Below are 7,500 nucleotides of genomic sequence, written 5' to 3' on the forward strand. Positions count from 1 at the left end.
AGAACAATAATCTTTTCATGGAAATTTTTATGGAAAAGTATTTTTTTTTTTGAACGACTGCCAATCAGAGGATTTTTCCTCTGGCAATAGCGTGCTCCATTTTATTATATCTCTTTCGATTTTGGGCTTCGCTCTCCGTTAAGCCGTATTTTATGATGACGATTTCATAGAATGGCTATTTCCTCAGAATCCTCTTTTATAGTTTTAGTTTGTTTTTCTTTGTTATGTCATGAACCATTTTTTTTTTTTTTTTATAAACATGTAGTTATAAAATGGTCGATTTGGTAATTCATTCGTTTCATATCTATACAAACTATCGGATACAGATGAGAAAGAGGAACTAGGGAAGGAATAATATTAATTAATTATTTTATAGTTTAGAAATCAGTGAAAGATGATGGATTACAAATATGAAAATTAAATAAAACGCTTTTATTTTAACGGACTTGGTTGTTCAAATGTACAGCTGGTCACTTGAATCAAACTACAAGCATATTAAAAAAAAAAAAAAAAAAAAAATTGGGGGGGCCGTCGGGAGGGTAGGGGGTGGGGAATGTGTGTATAGGAAGTCGAGAAAGACTAATTTTAAACGGCTAATGAAATAGAGAAGCATAGAGAATCCCTGATTCTAGAAGTGAATTAGTTCGATCGACCAGAACTGATTCTGTCCACTGTGGATGACAATTCGTAAAAAAGCCACTTTGTCTAGATCGCATTTTGCCTCAATGACCTCATCAGTGTCCGACTTAGCCTTAGTTGTGCTTATGCGACAGTTTGTTTCGAAATATCCTACATGAGCGTAGAAAGAAAATTCTTTAAGTGGTGATTAGATTAACTATGTGAATAATAATAATAATAATTGTAATAATAATCATACTATAATGGGCGTAATGTCTGTCTGTCTGTCATTCAGTCACGGCGAAACGGCTGGTCAGATGGGCATGAAACTTGGCAGGGTTATGGTGGGGACCCTTAAGATGGTTTGTAATGGGGTTTCATCCAACCTACCACCCTCCTTTGTAGGGGATGGGGGTGAGAAGGAATTCCCTGAAACGGAGCTGTTTCTGGCCGTGAAACGAGGCTGGTTATTATCGTAGACTTAGTTACTTTACGATTTTTCATACATAATTTCTGTACAACTTCCCCGGAGAAAGTCGCGAATATTTCAGCTCGGACACAATAGAAGATGAAAATTATCATCAATATCCGCAAGATTTTTTTAATAAATTAAATCCATCGGGACTGCCAGTGCACAAAATAACGTTGAAGAAGTACTGCCCGCTAATGTTACTTCGGAATTTCGATCCTGCCAATGGACATGATAAAAAGGAAACAGACAAGTTTCTACTTTCTACTCTTTTTTGGAAGACACAGGATCATAAGAGCATTTATCAGTAGCCATAACGCACTGACATACAAGTTGCGTCTTTGCAGTAACATAATGAAATGAAAGATATTTTATTATTCGTATCGCCGTGCAAAGTAATTGACAAAGAAATGAACCAATCAAGATCCCTGTTCCGTTAAATGAAAGTCACCGACAAGAAAGAGAGAGAGAGAGAGAGAGAGAGAGAGAGAGAGAGAGAGAGAGAGAGAGAGAGAGAGCCATTTAACGGCATTAATGCACTACAATTTTATAATTTTATCTTGCTATCGAAAAATGAGAGAGAGAAAGAGAGAGGAGATAATTTGTGATTTGAGGGCTAAGTAGTCCGATAATCCCATCACCGTCTTCGTTACTTGACTTACAATGAGAGAGAGAGAGAGAGAGAGAGAGAGAGAGAGAGAGAGAGAGCATCATTAAAAGAGGGTAAACAATAATTAATACGAACTTCTTTACGTTCATTGATTGTCCCTTCACTTACTTTGAGAGAGAGTGAGAGAGAGAATATCATTAAAAGAGGGGAAACAACAATGAATAAGAATTTCTCTGCGTTCAGTGATCGTCCCTTGAATTACATTAAGAGAGAGAGAGAGAGAGAGAGAGAGAGAGAGAGAGAGAGACTATTCATGTAATCGCCCTTATTTTAATATTGCTGAACAAATAGTACATAAAAATTTTTCACTTCTGCACCCGTATTTTATCACCCATCATAGATGGGTAAGTTTGCTAGTAATAATAATAATATTACTATAATGGGCGTTATGTCTGTCCGTCCGCATGTCATTCAATCACGGCCAAACGGCTGGTCCGATGGGTATGAAACTAGGCAGGGTTATAGTGGGGACCCCTAAGATGGTTTATAATGGGGTTTCATGTTACCTCTCCCCCCCTCCCCCTCCGAAGGGGGTAGGGGTGAGAAGAGATTCTGTGAAACGGGCTTGTTATGCCCGTAGACTTAGTTACTTTAGGAATTAATCGTACATAATATCTGTATACATATGTTTGCTAGTAATAATAATAAAAATAATAATTGGCCATTGCCTTGAATTCAAGCTTCCAATGAATATGGTTCATTGGGAAGAAGTAAGAAAGAAGAGGTAAAAAGAAATACAGAAAGAAGAGATATCATTTATTTAAAGAAATTAATTAAAAATAATGAATTGATAAATTAAAAAAAAGTTATTAAAATGCAAGGCGAACAGTGTTAGAGTATTAATGCTTAACATCTTCGCTTGAACTTCTGAAGATGTTCTAATTGCACGACATCTCCTAGGAGGGTGTTCAAGAGTTCAAAGGCGTGAGGGATAAAGGACCTCTGGAACTGAGAAGAAGTTCGACAGGGACGCGCATTTGCTGTTGTGAGGTTGATATGTAAAGCCATGAAACCAACAAATGAAGTGAAGATCGAAAGATGCCTTGATGTGGTTTAGCCCAACTTGAAATGTGATTGGGAAATGATTGAACAGGTGAATAATGCTTTGCGACTTCTGACTGCAGTATCATTTTGCTCCTGTGGCTTGAGGTGTACAAAAGAGAGAGAGAGGAGAGAGAGAGAGAGAGAGAGAGAGAGAGAGAGAGAGACCGGGGCCGGGGGGTGAGCGTGAGGCGGGGGGCATATATTCAAGGGGGTCTAGGGAGCAGTAACCAAAGTAATACCCCTCTTCTCTCAATATGCGTTAAGGATGCGTTATTTGCTTTTTGTGTAGCCAGCGGGACTCGCACGTGATGTTAAATTATGCAACAGTTAGAAATTTTCGTGTACGAAACATCTGCGTTATATCTCCCCAAACTCTATTACAACACATCTGGAGACACATTAATTCGGAATACCATTAAGGGCATCGTTCCTGTCATTATAAAGTATAATGCAATTACAGCGGCAGATACGAAGGCAAAACGGTTCTTCGGAAACTTGACCTAGTGGTCCGTAAATATCGAAAGGGATGATAACCCCCATTTTGTAACGTCCCGCTAGAGAGAGTTTGCATGGAACAGAACAGCTCTCCCGGAGTCATTTTCCCCCCGTATGAGGATTTCTTCCATTACGGGAACGCCGCTTACATCGTGTCTCGTGGGGCGCACTGTAAACGGCGTTGTTACTTGTAGCGTTCTCCCTTCGATGCTTTTTGCCTTTTGCTTTTTTTTGATCGTATTGCTTCGATTAGCATAACAGGAAGTGATTCATTGTTCCTTATGCCGAACGAATTATTAAGAAATATTGAATTTGTATCGAATTATACAAAGTTCTTTTATCAATCGTGGTACATACTTATTGACGCCACTAGTTTTATTCACTCTTTAAGAGACCCATTACTGCCTACAAGTTTCAGCCAAGTTATACTTTTAGGGGTTTGCTGGTGGGGGCGGGGGGTGGGGGTTGGGGGGGGGGTGTTGCTAACTTCATGCTCACCCGCAACCTGCCCTTACCCCACTTTTTTTTTCTTTTTCTTTTTTATCCTAGCATTATACTACTTTTGGCTACTTAAGTCGTCACCTTCCGTCGGAGAGGAACTTCCAAAGTCGGTTTATATATTTATTAGTTTATTTATTTACCGAGGTTCGTCTTCTTAGTCTACCGCAGCCAGCCATTTCTCAGGATTGAAAATGAAAGCGAAATATATATACATATATATATATATACATATATATATATATATATATATATATATATATATATATATATATATATATATATATATATATACATATATATATATATATATAGATATAGTATATATATACATATTATATATATATATTATATATCATATATATATATATATATATATATATATATATATATATATATATATATATATATGTGTGTGTGTGTGTGTGTGTGTGTGTGTGTGTGTGTGTGTGTGTAGATATATACATATTATACATATATATAGAAACCGGTATTATTTTGGTCCAAGGGGTATAGTCCGACTATCCGAATGATGGAACCAGTTATTTCAAAAACAACCAAGAGGCAGAAATAACCGATACACAATACTTCGTGGAAGCCAATATGAAAACAGAAACACTTACCCTGTTTCTTTCCTTCCCACTTCTGCAGAAATCTGAAGAAACAGGCGGAACCGATTCGTAGCCAGAAGCGCCTCATTCAGCATTTTTCTTTTATTAACTTGAAGAGAATTCCCTTTTTTATCACGCCCTCACGTAATCTGATTCTCATGACGCAGGCAGGCTGGGTGAGATAATGATTCTATTGCGAGGAAACAGCAAAACTGCTGCTCTGCTGCCGCTTCTGTTGTCTTACGCCGAGAAATGCGAAGGATTTTATCGTCTTGAGTTATGTGTTTCCACCATAAAATGATTGAAATCAGTAATGAATTTACGGGTATTCAACGGAAATTCGGCGAAAGTGTTAAAGTATAGATATTTCTACATCCGAAATAAGTATGGTCGTGTGAGTTTAATTTAAATTTTCTACTTCTTTCACATGAGCAGCAACACATTCTTAGAAAGCTGAATTTCAAGTTAGTGGACCCTTTAGGGGTTTCCCTTACGAATAGGGTTCATCTTCTGAGTAATGATAATAATAGCAATGATTCATTGCATAAAAACTTTTTCTCTTTATATTTACCTGAAAAGTTTAAATCGGTGTAGAAATATTTTGCTCTTCAATAGTTTTTTAGGACCTATTGTGTTTATCTTTAATCTGTCAACCATTGATAAATAACTCTGCCATCCCTTCGTTTTTCTGTCTCGCTTAGATTTACATTGACTAAGGGCACCAATCTAGGCAAATAAATAAATAAATAAATAAATAAATAAATAAATAAATAAATAAATAAATAAATAAGTAAATAATAATACGAATCTTCAACCGTGAAGAGGAAGAGTAAATAAAGATTTCCCACGAATTTACTTCGGGTGTCTCAAAGGCACAAGGAGGTTTTCCTACTTTAAGAATGAATTGATTCAAAGAGTTCACAATTTATACATAGAATCACTATGATAGTGAAGCTGGACATTTGTCACTTGTTGGGAACCACCGCTTTGTTGATAATTTGGCTACTCTGTCTTCGAAACTATGTATTCTGAGTCATAAATATTTTATCACCAAGCTTGGTCACCCCTAGAAAAGAAAACGTTTTTTTTTTTTTTTCATATAGGGTGTCACCCAGTCAACCATTCAAGGGAAAGAAAATTCGTATGATTATTGACACATACTGTATATCTCTCTTTTTTATATAGAAACAAATATATACGCCACATAAATGTATACCTTTAAATGGGCATGGGGAAAATGATGCATACGTGTCTTTACTGTTTCAGTAAAACACGAAATCGCTCCAGATATACAACGTAAACAAATAAATATACACAGTTATGTAAATACTGATACCCAAAGATAATTGTTTACCATTTCGCGAACGGCATTGTTCATCTTACAGGGTAATACATACTATTATGAAGTAATAAAGGAGAAGAAAATGAAGGACAAATTACGGGTTGTAAAACAGTTACAGTCCAAATGAAGGAAATGAAAAGAACCGAACCAGATGAACAATGAGATTTTAATTCCTCTTTTTCTGTCTATAAATATTCTACTTTCTCGTCTTCTTGGTAAGAGAGATAGAGTATGTAGTTGCAGCATTTCTAACTTGGAAATTCGAAGAAGATAAGTGGCAGTGATTACGTCTTTCGTCAGAAACTACAAAACAAATTCTATTCGAGTATAAAGCTCGGCTTCCTGTGATATTTACGGCGTAGCGATTCAATAGACACCGAGGTCATTATTATTGTTATTATTTTCGTTGCTCTTTGTACTGGAGTCTATTCAGGGAAGATAAAAAGTTTGTTCACTTCTATACCGTACTTAGAATTACTATTTTGGTCTATATCACAATTTCCACCAATATTTCTATATTTATGGGAGTTAGCCACCATTTTATGTGAGGACAGTAGAGAGTCGCTATTTTCGTAGAACCTAGAATAATAAACCGTGTATTTTCTCAGTCCTAATTTAAAATGGAGGCCTATTTTTACCCATGACACCCTTATTTGCACGATAACTGTCGCACCCGCTGTGTATTAAATGGAAAGATAAATATCAGTTACTCTTACATCAGAATTCATTTTACTAAATAGATGTTATTCTTTGGCCCACAAAGTATTGCTTTGATATTTTTTATTAAGAGTCCTTTTTCTGATATTTTTACACAGTAGTAAATTGTTTCGAGTGTAACTTTCTGATCGTTTCGCTTACTCGGGGAGTAAGCCTACAAACTACAAACTACTTTGTTATTGTTATTGTGGAAGAGCCTAAAAAGGTCTGAAAAAGTTCAAGGTTCAGGAATTTTAGGATAGGATATTTATGATTTATTTATTAGAATTAAAATGTAATAAAATAAATTGTGCGCATGTTAAACAGTACAGAGCAATTATTTCTTAAGAAATATAGCGTATTTATTTTAATTTTCGTTGATGAAACAACGCTATATTTGACTAGATTTTAGCTCACGCCTCGAGTAAGTAGGAGGGCGGATCACGCCTTGTTTAGTATACACATTTGTTTGGACAGGGCGAGTAGGAGTGTTTGTTTTGTATGTGTGAGTCACATGCTTGTTGAAAACTGTGAAGAATTTTATTTTTATTGTATTACAAAGCACATTACCGGCTTTATGATTCCGTTTTTCCGAGTGCCATCAATGCCCTTAGCTGTATTGAAATGTCAGCGTGAGGAATTTGATTAATTATTACGCACAAGTTTGCCTGAAACAGAGGAAGTGTGTGCAGCATTATATACACTTTGTACAAAGATCTTTTTTTTTTTTTTTTTTTTTGTAAGAATTTTAAATATGCGAATGTTCCTTTATAACTTACCAAATAATAAGCATTTACATGCAACTGTAGGTTTCATTCGACAAAAAACAAATTTTACAGATACACACACACACGCATATATAAATATGTATGTATATCTAATGTACCCATAGATACATACATACATACATACTTACAAAATGGATAATTGTAAAACATTCTAAAGAATACTCTAACGCTCTTTATGTTCAGGGTCCATAAGAATTACAATAAGAAAGAATAAAGGGATCGTGATAACTCAGAAATTTACAATTTTCTTATGTAAATGGAGTAATATA

The sequence above is a fragment of the Macrobrachium nipponense genome, chromosome 6, assembly GCF_015104395.2.
Source record: "Macrobrachium nipponense isolate FS-2020 chromosome 6, ASM1510439v2, whole genome shotgun sequence".
Taxonomy (NCBI): Eukaryota; Metazoa; Arthropoda; class Malacostraca; order Decapoda; family Palaemonidae; genus Macrobrachium; species Macrobrachium nipponense.